Below are 14,915 nucleotides of genomic sequence, written 5' to 3' on the forward strand. Positions count from 1 at the left end.
ATCTTCAATGTCTTTGCAAAGGAGTGAAGTAGAGAGCCGCAATGTATAATAATACATGGTTAGTTACATAGTTTTGGTTTGCACAGCTGTTGGCTATGTTCGTTTACAGTTCATGTAGTGCCAACATCATTTATATAAACAGAAGAGGCTGGTTCACTCCTGTTCATCGCCATAGAAGTTATTTCTTTCAGCAGCTGCTGCACAAAAATCAGTTGCTATTTCAGTATCTCACAGTGTAAGTTCACAAAGTGGCAGGTTCCAGAATCTACTAAAAACAAGTGGGAGCTAAAGAAACTTGCCCATGCTTAATAATATAAGGGGGGCGGAGGTGGAGGGGGCAGACGACAAACGCTTCTGCTTTCCTGGAGTGGAAGGAGGTAGTAACCCTCGGTTAACACAGCTAAAGTCACATGAAAACCAAGTTCCATTAGGCAACCACTTGGAATGACAGCTTCCCCGACTCTCTTCAGCTTTATGAATTAAAATGAAATAAAACAAGGCTGATCCGGAGCCCAGCAGATAAGATAAACTCTAAAATATTAGTCACATGTTACGTAATAAACATCAACTGAACGAACTTGACGTGACAGCGGTGAAGAGGTAGAGCCGGGGATGCTGCCCTGCTACTCCCCCTGCACACACACACACACACGCACACAGGCACGCTGCCGGAGGCTGCTGACACACCGCAGCTCCCGAGCCCTGGGAGCAGCAACAGGACGTCCCCAGCCCCACGACCCTTTCCCCGTCACGAGCACCTCGGGGAGCCGCCGGAAGGCAGCCGCAGGCTGTGTGCTCCCGTCCCCCCGGCGGCTGAACCGAGCGGGCACCGCGGCCGGGCCGCCCCGCTCGGAGGAAGCGGCGGTCGGCCGGCAGAGGCGGTGGCTTCCCCGCAGGCGGCGGGAGAGGGAAGAAGCCCGGCGCTGCCTGAACTTGGAGCTTCCCTTCCCCCGAGCCCCAGCGCGGCCGGGAGCGGGGCGGGGGGAAGCGGAACCCGAGGCGCCCGGAGCCCGCACTCACCTCGGCCCTCCTCTCCGTCGCTGCCGGGCGGACGTGGGGGCGAGGCGAGGGGCGCCGCCAGCCCCGCCGCTGCCGCGCCTGTCAGCGGGCGCCCGAGCAGGAGTCCCGCAGGGTAAATCCTCCGGGCGGCGGCGGGGACGGGGACGAGCCGCGCTCCGCCCGCTCGTCGCGGCGGCCGCTGCCTCGCACCAAGTTGAGGCGCGGCCGCCGCTGCCGCTGCGCTGCCGGGCTGCCGGCGGCGGCCGCTACGGCCACGGGGAGCCGGCGCCTCCGCTCGCCGCTTCGCTCCGCGGCCGGAGAAGCAGCGCCGCACCGCCGCCGCCGCCTCGGCCCCCCTCTTCCTGCGGCTGCCGGGAGCCGCGCTCCGGGCGCAGCGGCGCGGTCACACGGAGCCCCGCGGAGGAGCAGCCGCCGCCGCCTCCCTGGGCGCCTCGGAGCCCGCAGCTGCAGCCCCCCGGCGGCGCCCGCTCCGCATGCCCCGCGCTCCGCCGCTCCCGCTGCTGCCGCCGGCGGCGGCGCCCCCGCCCGCTCTCCCGCGCACCACCGCTGCCGCCCGAGCCCCGCTCAGCGCCGCGTCTCCATCGCCGGCGGCAGCGGCGGCGGCGCGGGGAGGCGGGACCAGGGAAGGGGCGGTGACCGCCCCTCGCGGCCCCGCTCCGCCCCGCCGCTGCCCCGGATGTGCGGGGGTCGCCGTGGCGGGGATGTCGGTACCCGGGGCGGGGGGCGCTGGCGCGGGCGGGAGCCGGTGCTTTGATGCTCGGTGCATCAAAGCCGGCGGGCAACGGTGCCCTCGGTGCCCGCCTGTCCCCGGGCGAGGGCGGCTGCCGCCTGTGGCGGGTTCTAGTGCAACACGTACCGAGCCGGGGGTCCCTGGCTGAGGGGGCTTGCGGCGCTTCGAGCGCGGCCCTGCGGGCTGCGGGTGCGTGGCTGCCAGCCGGCTTGCGGCTCTCCGCGGCGCGCAGGGTTTGTAGCCGGTGAGCAGGTGTGCTGTTTTCCTGTGACATCCCTGCTGCGCTGGCACCTGCTGCACCCGCGCTTACGTGTGCTTTAAAAGTAGGTCTGGTCCGTGAGGACGTGCGACAACCGCGTGGCACCGGCTTGTCCTTCCTACGCCTTGTGGCGCGGGTCAGTAGGAGCTCCCAGCTCCTTGCTGGGCCACGGGTGGCTTTGACACAGCTTGTGAGCTGTCAACGTGCTGCGCGATGTTGGGACGCATGGCTGAAACAAATGTTGCATTGGGTCATTAGGCTGCAACAAGCCTCTTCTTAACAGTGGCCCTGGGCAAGGAAGCATCAAAATGTCACACGTGTCCCCTAGAACCACATTTGTGTACTAAGATTATTCAATACAACTAGAAAATTTCTTAATGCACACACACACCAAGATATATTCTGACAGTTGAATTCTGGGAAGTGTTTCATCTTCTCCCTAATCTTAAATTCAGCTTTTTAAAGTTAATAGATCAAAGTTTGTATGTCCCCTTCAGGAAGTCTAACTCGCAAAGTTTCAGTGAAGAAAACGCTGGGTTTCCTTGACGAGTGAATCTTAAGTCTCTGAAATGATGTATAACTTTAAAGAGGTATTTGTTTACAGAACCCGAAAACCATGCTGGGCTCATTATAAACATTTTTAACAAGTTTCTTGGCAGAAACCCTATATTCAAAGTAGAACTTAAACAGGGAAAGGAAAAAAAGTGTGCAGACAAAGTTATGTGAATGTTCAACATATGCCATACTGATGCTTCAGGATTTTTTGAGGAATTTTGCTGGTGCTTCCATTTATTTCTCTCTTAAAAGATCTTTCTGTTCAAACACTGATTGGTTCTAACCCTTTACCCAGAATACACTTGAAGTTGCCCTGTGGTGTTTTTATTTTGTTTAATCCTAAGAGCGATTTTTTTATTCTCTCTACAACATCTGCAGGTGCTACTTGCTCTTGCTGCCCTCCAAACTAACTTAGGCCTTTTTAAAGGCACTTAGGTATTCCAACCATTCATTTGTGATGCTTTTTCTTCAGACAAAACCAGCGAGTTCAGAACCCTCATGTACTCACACAGATCTATAGAGGATGAGTACTTAATTTGCAAGGCAGCATATAGGACCCTGTTTCTCCATCTATTTTGATGTATATTTTGAAGCTATTTCAGGCCCAGCCTCTATAAGCAGGAGAGTGCAGGCAGCAGCACCGTGGTTGCACTTGAAATCCATCCACTTTTTCTCCCCTCACTGGGGAAGAGTCAAAAGTGCAGGATGGATTCCTCAGAAGACATCTAGCCAGGGTGTGCTGAGGGTTAGACTAAAAGGGAATTTGACTAATATTGACTGAAATGGTTTGAATTTTAAAAAGAAAAAAAAAATTGAAAAATGCCTAAAGGTGTAATCAGGTGACAGAGCAAACATTCCTGTGAAAATACCAGGGTAGCCAATGCATAAACAGTAGGACAAGGAGGCATTCTTTGCCCGGTGGAGGGGCTCACACATGTTCACCTTCAGTGAGCTGAATGGGACTCCTTGTGTGCTTAAACAACCTAAATGTTTGACCTTTGCTCTATTGCTCAGCTGATACATACACCAGGGAATGTGTTCTGTGACAGGGAACTTCCCCGTGAGAGGTTATACACATAGGAGCTGTCTAGCTGCCTTCGTTTAGCATTTATAGGCTGGGCATTTAAACACGTGTATGCTTATATACAGGCAGATAATACAACAAGCATCAGACTTTCCTATGCAAAAAAAAAAAAAAAGTTTTCAATTTACACTAAAAAATTTTATCAAGAATGATCTATTGTATGCAAGCAGCTTAACGCTTGTTCTGTTATGATTGATGATGCCATAGGATGTATCCCAAGTCCCTCTGGTGGAATGTCTTTATGACACCTCAATTATCTATTCTATTGCATTGTAGCCAAGTCCAGGGAACTCACTTAGCAAAAAATGTTATTAATTTCATGAAAAGAAAAAGTCAATGTGAGATGTCTAGATACAGCCAAAGACACCTTAAAAAGTGACATGAATTCACTAAACTCTGTAAATAAAAAGATGTAATTTTGGAGTAAGTGAACATTCAAAAATATAGTTATAATTTAAGGACTAAGTTTATAACATTTGTATTTAAAGAATTATACTGAGATTCAGGTTTATGGATTATGGAGCTCTACTAAGTCAACTTCGTAAAATTACTATTGGAGGGATCTTTTACAACATGTAAATCTCTGACTCATAAGAACAAATAAATACCTACTAAAAATCTTTATGATGGTTTGTAATTATAGTTAATGCTAGCCTTTTGATCTCATGAGGCTCTCAAATTCTTTTACCATACATACCACAGAATTGTGTGGAGGGAAACAAGAAGAAACTTCCAGAATTGTTACATTTTTGTCCAAGATGCGCCACTCCTCTGATGTGCCCAGAACCCCACAAAATACCAGGTCTAAGGAAAACAGTAGAGGAGAATCCCCTGTGTAATTTGTACTACACCAGGCACTAATGGGCACAGTTCCCTGCCTAGGTCTCCACCCTACATCTGCAGCCGCAGAGACGTGAATTGACCATGATAAATGCCAAAGAGGTGAGATGAGGAACTGAAGTTCAGATTAGCTACAAGGTAAGTGGAAGCATCAGTAACCAGATGCCACAGGCAAGGTACATGTAACCATAATTCACATCAGCAGCACGACTTAGTGTCCTGAGGACAACAGCCAGGAGTAGCCTTGCCAAAGAATCCTTGCAGAACTGGGATTAAAATACTCCCCATCTGAAGGAGGTCACAGTGTCAGGGTTTGGCAGTTTGCTGCCTTTGAGGCAGCACCCCATTTGAACTGAATGCAAACAGGCAGTACCTTAGTGGAGGTCATTTTGTACTCATTCAGTATTTAGATGGTGCTTAGAAACCTTAGAAATAAAGAGTATACTTACGTACCAGATACAGTCCTCTTTGTCAAAAGAAAGAAATATGTAAATACTGTCTTCACATCAAATTTTGGGAAGTGTTTGTCTCACCAGAGCTAATTACCAGAGGAAAATTGGCATTTATTGTTGAGGTTGTTATAAAGGGTATCTAACTAACCTGATTATAGCAAAAGTTGAACTGTATTTGCATTATTTCCATCGCATTGTCTTTGCTTTACAAGCTGTCTGAAATAGCTGTTCTTGGAAGGTCTCCAACAAAGCATTCTCTTTGGGGCTACTAACTGCAAATAAGATTAAAGTTTAATATGTCTGGTAATCAGTTTTCTTTTAAAGAGTGCAATTTGATTTCTTATGGTCAGTTGGGATCCCACATATCCTCATCTCCTCTGTTTTTCAACTTGCTGCTTTCAATAACCCAAAAAGGCAATTTGCCAACAGATGTCCTTTCACCACTTTTCCTGAAATGGAGCACCATCTGAGAGGCAGTCATACACTTCAGAATCCCAGACTTCTATATTTTAAATGCAACCTTTTTTTTTTTTTTCCCCTTGAGCCTGGACGAGAACAAAGTGCTTTATGCCCTCCATTTGTTCCAATGACATGCAGTGAATAAAGGTGGGTAAAGCTCCTTCACTCAAAACCAAACAATAAGAGCAGGTAATTTCTGTAATCCTCACTCAGATCATTGATTTGCTCCAAAAGAACTGGGGTTATACTGAGCGGATGTTTCTTTATAACAATTAAAACACCCCTTGGGGCAAATGGCAAAAAGAAAGAGAGACCACCACAAGAACTTATCCTTCTTTCAAGAACCCAGTCTTACCTCCCAGCTGATATGATCTTACCTGACTTTTAAGGATGGGAGAAGGGAGCAGCTGGGATTTGTGCTGACACCCAGAGGGAGAGTAAGAACACTGTCCCACCTCTCAAGGTGAGGAGGACAAAGGTCCCAGCACTCTCACTTCCCATAAATCTTCCCTGAGCCCATGAGTGCACAGCCCTTGTCTGCTTTGCTCCTTTGCTGGGAAGGACTAGAGGCAGAACAGGCCTTCCTCACAGCTCTCCTTCCCCTATATTGGACTGGAACTAAGATGCTCTTCTGCATCTGAGGAGAAAATTATGGACAGGAAAACAGTGAGACTGGACCTGCAAAACTGGACCATGTAAGCCTAGCCCTTAGGATACCATGTGGGTTTGACACACTAATAATTATTAAATTATTTGGCATCTTGTGCAAGCTGCACAGCAGCCACATGGTGCTGTTTGTATCTATGCTGCAATATTGTACCACAGAAGGGTCAGGAGTTGCAGGAGACCATGAATCATTAAGCAAAGCTTTTGATAAACGAGCATGCTGTTGGTGACTTTTGCAATTATTTTTTCAATATTCCTAAAATTCGCCTTGACTGGTACTATACTTTTCCTATTGGGCCTATTGGAGGAAACCACCAAAGGATAACATCTTCAAACTGTCAGTTCCTCATTGGGGAATATTTTCTTAAATCTCAGTCCTTAATTTTTTTTTAACCTTCCTATTAAACAGGTTTCTCAGAGAGGTTGTGAAGTCTCCCTCACTGGAGATATTCAAGAACCATCTGGACACAATCCTGTGCAATGTGCTCTAGGATGTCCCTGCTTGAGCAGGGAGGTCAGAACAGCCAAATCCCTGTGATCCCTTCCAACCAAACCCATTCTGTGGTGAAAACAAGCTTCCACACATCAGAACATATCAGTATATACGTCAGTTTGGTTGTCAGAGGTCCAAGAGGATTTAAACCAAGTTTGCCAAAGTAGAAGGTTGCTTCTAGATATAAACATTTCAAAGAATGTAAACACCAGTTTTCAAAACATTGTTAAAAGGTTTTGGCAGGTATGAAAGTACTTCCATTTCCATCTACATTAAACCTGGAACATATTCATCACTCTTACACAGCCTGTTGTTATTCCATATGTCATAATTTGTTTTGATACTTATTTCTAAGTTCTATAACATGAAAAAAAGGAAAGACCTGTGTTTCTAGGACATTTCTGTCACAGCAGTGACATGTTTCGATATATTACAAAACCCTTAATCCACAGCTATAAAACATGGATGTTCAAAAGACAAAAGAAAAATAACTATTGCATTTCATTCAAATATACATACGACCAAAAGGACTGAAGATTTATCACAAACAGCTCCAGCCTTTACAAAGTGGTCCCATTCTGCAAGAAATATGAATGCGCTTTCTCCCAAGAAAAATAGAGGCAGCCTGAGGGCAACATAAAGGTATAGTAAACTTCTAACAGATGAAGTCTCTATTTTATTTTTTACCACAATAACTTTATGTTATGGATAAACAAAGACAAGATATAATTTTATGCAGCCATTTGAAAGTTCATAAGCCTGGCTGAAGCAACTTTTCACGAGCAGCCTTAAAAAACAACAGTAAAACTAGCAACTAATATGTCTGCCTGATACACTGTCACATCTACAGGATAGTAAGGTCTGTCTAACACCACCAGCTCTCCCTGCAGATGGATCCCAGTGTTCCTATTTCAGCAGGATGTTTTTGTCACTGACTTAAAAATAATAAGCGATTAAAGTGAGAGCAGATACTAAATATTTTCACATAAAAGCCTGTCACAGATTTCTCACCCAAATCCTTCCATCTATCCTTCACTATTTGCCATCGCTGTTCACACAGTGGGTCAGCAATACAATTTTTTGCCAAAAGTGAAACAGGGCAATTTTGCAGGGGATGCTGGAGGCCACTTGGAAACCAATTGCTTGAAGGAGGTATCTTCTGAAAAGGGACTGTAAAAGCAGCACCCTAGGCTTCAACTTTGTACCTCGGTAGCTTCTTTAATAAATAGGCTCTGTTTATCACATACAGAAGAGCAAAGGAGAGGAAATGGGCTTCCCACAGACAGGTCTGCAAAACGAAGTTACCGTCTGCTTCACACATCATAGATTAAGCAGAATAAAAAGGCTGAATTCATCAGTGTAGAGATACACTGCATCATTAAATTATGCCTTCAGTGACAACTGAATAGTCCATTTGCCTTCAGCAGGTTTCTAGTGGAGGCAATGATTGGAACTTAATAAACAGTTGTGTTAGAAAAACGCTATTTGTTATATATATGGCTTGTTAAGCACAAGCAGCAGAAGAAAGCAGGAACATTTTTTTGTTACAGGCATCAGAAGAAATTACTAGCAGATAAAGGAACTGGACTGATGTGATAAAAATACACTACTTACCACCCACTTTTCAGGTAGAATTAGCCCTTAAGATGTGTTTGGTAAGTTTTCCATTAGTCTGATGTTCCTAAAGTGTGCATTGAGTAGTATTCCAACATGTTATTTTCAGTCAAAATACTCCACCCCTAATCTAGATTCCAGATTGATTTCCCAACTGGGTTTTTAAAATGATTAACACCCACAGCAGTTCAATTATTTAATTATATTTACCATCTACCTAAATGACATTGCAAGTGTGCTACACCTGCACCAATGGATGGTTTGGGACAAACCAAAGGTGTGTCTAACTTCATATCTTCTCTCTGACATCTCTCAAAATGAGTACCCAGGAAAATATTACAAGGGCCACTACAAATGCGTGGTGACACCTCCCCAGCTTCCAGCTGAACTTGAGTTTCCTTTCTCCTTTCAATACAAAGGTGATTTGAAGTTCACTTGTTTTCTACAACTTGCAGGAGTCTGCAGAGGCAATAACCCTGAAGATGATCCTTAGCTAGGTCTCTCCTGAAGTACATGCCTAATTGAAATGTACTGACAATATGCAATTGCTGCAGGTGAGCTTTGTAGACAAGCAAGCTGCTGGCAAAAGCAAAAGGCAAACATCACCTCTACGTCTTAATTCAGTTTCTCCATTATGATCATCCCTACACCATGGGAATCCACATACCTTCCCTAGAGGTTTGATTTCTGAAAACAGTGGGTGATGTGTATGTGGGTCAAATAATTTATCCAAAGTGTAAAGATGCTTTTCTGTAAAACCAAGGAACAACCCATCACTCAGAATTCTTTGTTAATAATTTTCAAGAATTAGAAAGATGTATAAATTTTTACAGCTCTGTTCATATTATTAAATCCTTCTACCCCACAATATCATAGTATATACAAGTATAAAATATTTGATTCAGGATATGTTTAAGTGATAAGGGCATTCTAACAAGTTTCCTTCTGTCTTGCTGTGTAGCAATGATCTTTGATCTTACTATACTCACTGCCTTCTTTCCAGGCTTGCACTCATTTTAGACAAGGTGGATGAAAATCCCTCCACCTGGAGCTATTTTAATGCTTACTGCCCAATTCCTAAATCCTGTACAGGAACAGAGTGCACTGTGGCTGAGCACAAACCCAGGATGGAAGGATTAGAGAAAAAAAATCCAGCACCTCAAGGCAGTACTTGGCAGCTGCTGTTTCAGCCCTAGAGCTACAGCAGCTGCCACAGCCAAAGCAGCACTGCTTGGCACAGACAAAATAAGCAAGCTTTGCCTGATGTGCTTCTTCCCACCTTGGAGCTTGCCTGCATTTTTTAACTCTTCCTTTACATGATACAAGTAGTTCTACTTGGAGAGTATGTTTTTATCCCTATTACACAATACAGCCACAGCAACCTCCCCTACATTTCCCCCAGCCAAATATTATGCTAAATTAAAAATAAACCACATTATTTTCATAAATTATATATTAAATAATTATATATTCTTATACATTACAATTACATATCAGAAATCCTAGCACAGGTGGACAGTAAAAAAGATCCTTTCCTCAAATGTGACAAACATGGAGACTGTGCAAGCAATGAGCTATTCTTTTAGGAAAAGATGAGAAAAAGATTGAGCATATAGTCTAGAACCAACAGAGCAGCATTAATGTATTTAATTCTAAATGAATCTATTTTCATACCTTTCTTTTCCTCCAGTCTTTTCCAGAAAAAGGTTTAACTCTCCAGAGTGCCATTTCTGAGACAGCTTCCCATAATGCAAAAGGGAAAAGTCTATGAGCTTTCCAGTATAATAATCGAGCAGCAGATGTGTGTGAGTACAGCTCAGTAAGTAGGTATTTCCAGAGAGCTTAGATAAAGTGCTTAATACAATGCCCAAATACCACAAGTCCCAGTGGGATCTTGAAGCTTGCTATGGAAAAGAGACAATGGAAGAAAGTCAAAGACAGTGTAGGAATACACTGTGTAGGAAGTGTAATCTTTCCTTTTTGAACCGTTTCAAAGTCCAACAGCCTTTGTGTGAACTTGTCAGTCTGATGCAGTCAATAAAGTGATGCAGCATGGGCTGTGGCCATGGGAGGTAAAATAGTGCCTGCTCAGGGCCATTAACTGCATTCCAGTTGTTCTGCACTAATTCTGGAGCTAGTCATCAGAGTCAGGAGTAAGCACAATATTACAATTTCTAAAATATTGTTTTAAAGTTGCACCTTTGCATCTAAAAGAAGTCTAGCTTTTTGTGAGTCATCTGAAAGTACACAAGATCTGAGTTTTATTAACTATGGGGAGCATTGGCACTGGTTAGTGCAAGTGTCAGGTGAGTAAACATGTACATCCCCCACATTTTTAACCTGAGGTTCTCACAGCTTTTGCAGCTGCAACTGCCTCAGTCCCATTCCTTTTAGACAGGCAGCTACACTTGCGTCAAGGCAGGAGACACTGCACTGAATCCTAACTACACCACATGTGACCCTATAATGCAGGGTGCAACCCTGTGACCTCTCCCTGCTTCTCCGGAGGCAAACTGGGGTCTTGCCTCAGGCTGCAAAGCAAGTCAATGACATAGTGCCAAAAGGATTCAAGGTCTCACCTCCCCTCCATTCCTGGGCAACATTATTAAGTAATGCTTCTATTTTGCTACATGCATATCACTGTGTAGCAGAGTTTTAACAATAAAACTCACTTTACGATTTTAAGTATCCTTTAGATAAAAAGAAAAGCATTTTCTTTGAAAATACACTCCAATCTTGCAATGTAAGTGTTAAATTTCTAGCTGAAAGACTATTTATGATCTGCATAGTTATTCTTTCAGGGTATGACATCATCCTCAGCACATGCATAGCCCAGAATACAGCAAATTATTCTTCCTGAAAATTCTGTTCATTACTCTCAGATTGTTAAACATCACCCAGTGGCAAATTAGTAATTGATGTCTCTTGTCTGAAATTGATTTGCATGCTTATTTCTTTTGTTAACTCGCTGGGGTCTCTTACCTTTTGTGTCTACAATAGAACTAAAGATGTAAATATTTTAGAATTGAGAGAATAAATAATTCTAGCCTGTTTGCTGTTCTCTAAACCTCTACTTATTTACTTATTAAAAATGACTTTTTTATCACAAACAATACTCTTTCACACAGTTACACATCCTCTGGTATTTCCTCAGATGCAAAATAAAATTTTCTATGCAACCTTTGATGTGGGACCAGCTTCTGCCCATGGCCACTGCCCCTGACTTTGAAAAGGAGTGACCTTTAGAGGTTAATACTCTTTTATTCATTCAGTATCACTACTCCAAGTAGTTGATCAGGATGATATGAGGCCTCTGAATGCAAAAGGTTTATTCAGAGCCCCTCATTCAGTCTTTGGAAGTATTCTTCAGAAAGACAATACAGACTTAAAATTGATTTCTTGCAGGACCTGTGAGCGGGTGCTGTAGAAAATAAGGAGATGGCACAGATAGGAGTCCCATGAGGAAAATCACTTTAACCTGAAAACCACTGAAATCCCCAAAAGATGAATGGTGATGAAATTACCTGAAAACATGGGCAGTGTTTTGATGTTTTTGCTATTGCTTTTTCTTCCTGGCTTTTGGAGTTTTTCTCTTAGTTCCAGTAGTAAAGCCAGCATCTGTAGTTTGCTGCTGTCTATCAGCTAAGCAAGTGGCCAGCATTACCCTTTTGCTATGGTGGATCAGGCTCTTAATCTGAACAGTACTGTCTGTAATGAATCAAACAACCTCCAGGGCAGTTCCCCTGTATATGGCACACTTACTTCCATGTAAAACACGCTTTTCAGGCACAAGTGCTGAGCAACTTCTAATATCCAAACAGTGATGAACTCCTGGTCACACACTCTAACATAGCAGGCAATACCTCCCCTTTATAAATGTCTTTCAGCTATGCTGTCAGTCATCCAGAGTTTCTATTAAATAGGCAGATTTGCCTTCCCTCCTGTGTCCAGTAAAAGCAACCTGCCCTAGCGGAAGGTGTCTCTGCCCATGGCATGGGGCTTGGAACTTACTGATCTTTAAGGTCCCTTCCAACCCAAACCAGTCTGTGATTGTATTTTTTTGTTTGGGCTGTCATAGTTGATCACCTTGCTACCAAACAACACACCTCGATGTTCTGAATAGCTCCTTTATTAGGGTTGTAGTTCTACAGGCACTTCCCTATTCAAATTTGAATGAATTTTTGGACATACACAGATACAGAGGTAAAGGAAATGGACAAAACTGATTATTTTTCTATTTGAAAACAAGTTTTCCTGCTGTTCTAGACAGATGGAGAGGAAAAAATACTGTACTTAATGAGGTGGGACATATTGTACTCCTTGACAGCACTGCTGAGCCAGAATACCAGTTTTTTAACATGAAAACCAATGCAGTAGATAATGTGCCTTTCAAATACAGATTTAAAGTAAAAACCACTACACAAATCCACACATCTCACCTAATTTTCTCATAACATAATGGTCTTATTGCCTACATTTTTATTTATTAGTGCTCCCTCTTCCACCCATTTCCTTACCCAACTCTTTTTCCTCAAAAGAGAAGATAACAGATGCTGGCAGAGGAAACCTCAAGATAAAAATACTTAAGAAACCATGCACAATTTCCCATTAATTCTTTCAAAGCATGCTCCTAAAGGAATATGGTCATGCACTGTAGCTTCATAACTGAGCTCTGGTCAGTGTGGGACATTGTTTTTACACCGATAGAATAGAAATGCTGCTCCAACTGTACCAAAAAGCTTACAAAGTTTATAAACTTGCAAAGTTTAGAAATTCTCTGCTGTCAAGGTTAAATTACCCCCTGCTCTGAAAGCAAAGATTGAAACCATCTGGGAAGAAAAAGAAATGAGGTGTCAATTATCCAGAATGAGCCTGTGCTTTACATACAGCTTATTAATAAATATATAGTCAGACCACAGCAATTCTACTGAGCCAACCCAGCCTGCAGAAAATTTATTTTAGGCATGTGATTTGGGAAGCACGAAGAAAAGAAGGCTCATCCAGGGCCGGTGCAGTCACTTGGAAGAATGTTGCTAACTTGAATGGAGTTCAAAGGACTCTGGTGGGTAAAAGCAGACACCTTTGCCTGCCAGCATCAGAGTTAACAAAAGCTGTGATCTTCCTCACTTACTCCCAGCTGTACAGAAGCCAAAGTTACCTTGACTATCAATGTCCATCAGCAGGCTGAAATCTTATTGTCCAAGATTCCTTCCTCTCTCAAAAACCCCAAAGGCAAAATCAGATGATCACTGGAGCAGCACTCAAAAATGTAGCTTTTGAAATTTCAGAAAGCCAACTCAGATTCTTTAAATGTAATTTTGGAATAATTCTAATTTAATTGTTGTGTTTTGCCTGAGTTTTTGTGCCTATGTGTTTCAATTAACATTTTCAAGCCAAAACCTAAAAGCCTTTTGCTGTAAGTAACACTAGAAGCTAATGTAAAAGCTAATGGAGAATGTTCTTACCATTGAATAAGGCACAAAGGAAAATAAGAGCCCCAAAGAATTTACCATCTAAGGGCTCATTAAATTCAGTGGGACTACTTCCAAGATTAAATGAACACTTCTGGGCTGAGTATTTGTGAGATCAGTTTCATACTGCAGATGTAAGATACAAAACTTCCCCTTGAGACTGGGAGAATAATTATGCATAACAGGAGGCATGTACTCACTTACTGTACTCTATAGCAAAGCTTTAATGATAATAAGAGAACCCTCTGAAGTCTTCTTACACACACTCACACTTCTGTATGTATATATATAGACATTTTATCTTTACATATATATATATATATATGTATTTGTGTCTGTGTATGTGACTTCCAGTCAAATAATATTGAAATCTCTATATATTCATATACACATATTTATTTATTTATTTGAATCCAAATGTTCACTGCTGTATAGCATACAGCGTAATAAGAACTCAGAAGCTAACAAAGAAAGGGGGCAGTAAGTCTTTCATACAGGTTGCAACTTAATTCTCATAAGACATCAGAGGTCCCACTTCCAGTTTTAGAGAAATATCATCGCCTTAAGTACATGGAGTAATTCCTCTTCCTGCAGGAATTCTAGCCCCTGCTGTAGTCAGTGGAGAGTTTTCCTCTGCTTTCAAGAGGAATCAGCCCAGGTCTTGCTTCACGCAAACACAAATCACTCAGACAAGACTATGGTGTCCCTGTTGATGCAGAGTTATGTATTTTAAAGCAGTAGATAATTCATGATAACCAACAAAGGAAAAAAACCCTCAAACTGCACAAAAACCACACTCAACCAAGCTTATTTCTTCTCTGGATTGCTTCAGATGTAGCAAAATTCCCTCTTTGCAACCTCATGTACAATTTCAAACAATCAGTTAAACTCTTATGAAAGAGAGAAAGTGGATATTGGCCACTGCTTTGCGATTAGGCAGGTTAACATTCTGACAAAATATAAGGATTTAAACCTTCAAATTACAGGAGATTATGATCTGCAGGAAAACATCTTGCCATGCTGTTCAACCTAGTTTCTGGTATTCATACTGAGCTCCTGCTAGGCTGGGTATTTTGTTTGGACAAAAATTTGGGATTTATGCAAACATTCCTGAAGTACAATGAACTTGTATCTTTTTAAACAGAATATTGAAAACTGTCTACCTGTCTACAAAATCATCACTGCTTCATCAGTTAAAATCACATCCCATATTGCTCTCATTTAATCAAAAGCCAGTCTTTCGAAGTTAGTAAAAAGTGGCTTATTGGTGTT

General features: G+C 43.0%; 1 protein-coding gene and 1 long non-coding RNA gene across 3 annotated transcripts in view; both read right to left on the reverse strand.

The window, feature by feature from the left end:
- GALNT1 (polypeptide N-acetylgalactosaminyltransferase 1) overlaps positions 1 to 1,617 on the reverse strand; it is a 90,324-nt gene extending 88,707 nt beyond the window's left edge. For both annotated transcript variants that reach the window (XM_085052251.1, XM_085052250.1), the window contains exon 1: positions 1,021 to 1,617. The gene's annotated coding sequence lies outside the window, so the exon portion shown is untranslated. The remainder of the gene's footprint in view (positions 1 to 1,020) is intronic.
- Positions 1,618 to 14,047: 12,430 nt separating this feature from the next.
- Positions 14,048 to 14,915, reverse strand: part of LOC146441708 (uncharacterized) — a 61,473-nt gene continuing 60,605 nt past the window's right edge. The window contains exon 3 of the long non-coding RNA XR_014850021.1: positions 14,048 to 14,349. This is a non-coding gene — a long non-coding RNA (uncharacterized LOC146441708). The remainder of the gene's footprint in view (positions 14,350 to 14,915) is intronic.

Source organism: Lichenostomus cassidix, chromosome 2 (assembly GCF_008360975.1).
Source record: "Lichenostomus cassidix isolate B80296 chromosome 2, HeHo_3.0, whole genome shotgun sequence".
Classification (NCBI taxonomy): Eukaryota; Metazoa; Chordata; class Aves; order Passeriformes; family Meliphagidae; genus Lichenostomus; species Lichenostomus cassidix.